Source organism: Schistocerca gregaria, unplaced genomic scaffold, assembly GCF_023897955.1.
Source record: "Schistocerca gregaria isolate iqSchGreg1 unplaced genomic scaffold, iqSchGreg1.2 ptg000932l, whole genome shotgun sequence".
Taxonomy (NCBI): Eukaryota; Metazoa; Arthropoda; class Insecta; order Orthoptera; family Acrididae; genus Schistocerca; species Schistocerca gregaria.
In genome coordinates, this window is record NW_026062287.1 from 72,501 (window position 1) to 75,000 (window position 2,500).

General features: G+C 56.8%; 1 non-coding gene across 1 annotated transcript in view; it reads left to right on the forward strand.

Moving 5' to 3' along the window:
• Window positions 1-1,926: 1,926 nt before the first annotated feature.
• Window positions 1,927-2,500, forward strand: part of LOC126325674 (small subunit ribosomal RNA) — a 1,893-nt gene continuing 1,319 nt past the window's right edge. The window contains exon 1 of the ribosomal RNA XR_007560271.1: window positions 1,927-2,500. This exon is cut by the window's right edge and continues 1,319 nt beyond it. This is a non-coding gene — a ribosomal RNA (small subunit ribosomal RNA).

Genomic DNA, 2,500 nt, shown 5'->3' on the forward strand with positions numbered 1-2,500 from the left:
AACCTAACCCACGTTGTCCCTTAACCTAACCCACGTTGTCCCTTAACCTAACCCACGTTGTCCCTTAACCTAACCCACGTTGTCCCTTAACCTAACCCACGTTGTCCCTTTGCCTAACATAGTTCACTGCTCGGAATCTCTGGTGTCGTTGTTATCCTCATGTAGATGTCTTGCGAGTGTTGCTTACTTTCCACATATTCCCGCTATCCACTGTCAATTGTACTGCAATAGGACTATATCGGCCCCCCCCCCCTCTGTCCCCCTCTTTGTGTCTCTGTCCTCTCAAGCTGGTCGGTCTGGCGTGTGAGTGTTAAATGAGCCTCGCAGCTGTTCAGTTGCATTCAGATGTCGACGCCCTCAGTGTACGTCGTGGTATGGTCTGTGTCCATTGTCCGCTGATGTCGTACGCGTAACCCACACGCTGTACCGATCATCGGTAGTTACGTACAGAGTGAAGTAGTGTGATACGTGTGACTGTACGCTGGCTGTGCCCAACGGTGTCGAATCTCAATTTCCATATGTTGTGCTCGATGCTACTTGTCTCGTCTCCCAATAACAGCTAGGTTGCACTGTGGTACGCCGCAGAGGCGTGTGGGAGGAACGTACGAACGCATTGTATGTCACCCTGGGTCGCTGGGGGTGGTGGTGCGGTGAGTCAGGTCAGGTCAGGTCAGGTCAGGTCAGCGTGAGCCGTCTGATGTAGTGACGCGTGTATTCCGACTTTGTCGTATTGCCTCACACAAAGTGCTACCCTGGTGGACCGCGTTCCATATCTGGGACATGCCGCAGATGCCGGTTGACAGTGGATCGCGGAAGGGACATCGCATACTTGCGCGGGCCACCTTCCACGTGTTCTCTTCTGCACATGTCGCAGTGTGTATGTGGTCTGATGTAGCGTGTCGTGACACATGACATCCTGGCATGCAAGAATTGTTGAATTCGCAAATGTAGGTGGACATCTACGTTTACTGCCCAAGATACGCAAATGAACTGGAAATCCGTTGTTGAGCGGTTGTTCACGCTGGAGGTGAATCTGTGATGGCGACGATCGGTACAGCTATTAACCGGTTGTTTCAGCGGTACCCGCCACATCCACACACGTGACTAGGCCCATGTGGGTATGAAGCGATACGCGGCGGTGGCTTGGTGGGACTGTTCCCGGCCGGTGAAGGGGGGCCGCCCGGCGTGTTGGCCGCGCGCTGCGTGGGCGCACGCGCAACAGCCGGCTGGTGGGGGGCGCCGAGTGGCAGGAGCGCCAGCCGACGGGCCCGGCAGGCGGCGCAGCTACGCTGCGGCGCACCCTGCACGCGGCGCCTGGCGGCCAAAGTTGGTTCAGCCGAGCCCGGTGCGAAGCGCGGTGGACATCTGCAGTGTGCTGGTCTGATTGAGGACTGTGTGCGTTGAGGATGCGCCGCCGCCTGGCACTCGGCGCCGCGACGCCGTCTGCTGCTCGGTCGCCCCAGCGGTTCTCGCAGGTGGTTTGTATCGCAGTTGTGCGGACGTGTTGGCGCGTGCGCTGTGCTGGGAGAGTTCGCTTCTGCACCCAAGTGGGGCTTTGCCCTTGTGTGGCGCTGGCGTTGGAGCTGCCGGTCACCATAGGTGGCGCGTGTTGTCTCCCGCCGGCAATGCCACGACAGCACGCTCCCGGGCCTCTGTCGGCAGTGGCAAGCTCAGTTGGGAGCAAGGGTGTTCGCACTAAAACCGTCTACTCGCCTAACTCCGGGCGATTGCGCCTCTCTCGAAACCGACCAAGTACCTAGGACGGCGCTGCGCGCCGCCGGGACCTGAGAGGGTTTCGAGGTGTATCGTGCAGGGGAGCTCGGCCTCCTCCTGTTTGCAGAATAATTGAGCGGACGCTTGCGTGTTCGCGCGGGCCTCCGGGACACACTCCCGGGCGGCCGGCTGCTCAGCTCTAGTTGACGCAGCTCCCTGGTTGATCCTGCCAGTAGTCATATGCTTGTCTCAAAGATTAAGCCATGCATGTCTCAGTACAAGCCGCATTAAGGTGAAACCGCGAATGGCTCATTAAATCAGTTATGGTTCCTTAGATCGTACCCACGTTACTTGGATAACTGTGGTAATTCTAGAGCTAATACATGCAAACAGAGTCCCGACCAGAGATGGAAGGGACGCTTTTATTAGATCAAAACCAATCGGATTGGCTTGTCTGGTCCGTTTGCCTTGGTGACTCTGAATAACTTTGGGCTGATCGCACGGTCCTCGTACCGGCGACGCATCTTTCAAATGTCTGCCTTATCAACTGTCGATGGTAGGTTCTGCGCCTACCATGGTTGTAACGGGTAACGGGGAATCAGGGTTCGATTCCGGAGAGGGAGCCTGAGAAACGGCTACCACATCCAAGGAAGGCAGCAGGCGCGCAAATTACCCACTCCCGGCACGGGGAGGTAGTGACGAAAAATAACGATACGGGACTCATCCGAGGCCCCGTAATCGGAATGAGTACACTTTAAATCCTTTAACGAGTATCTATTGGAGGGCA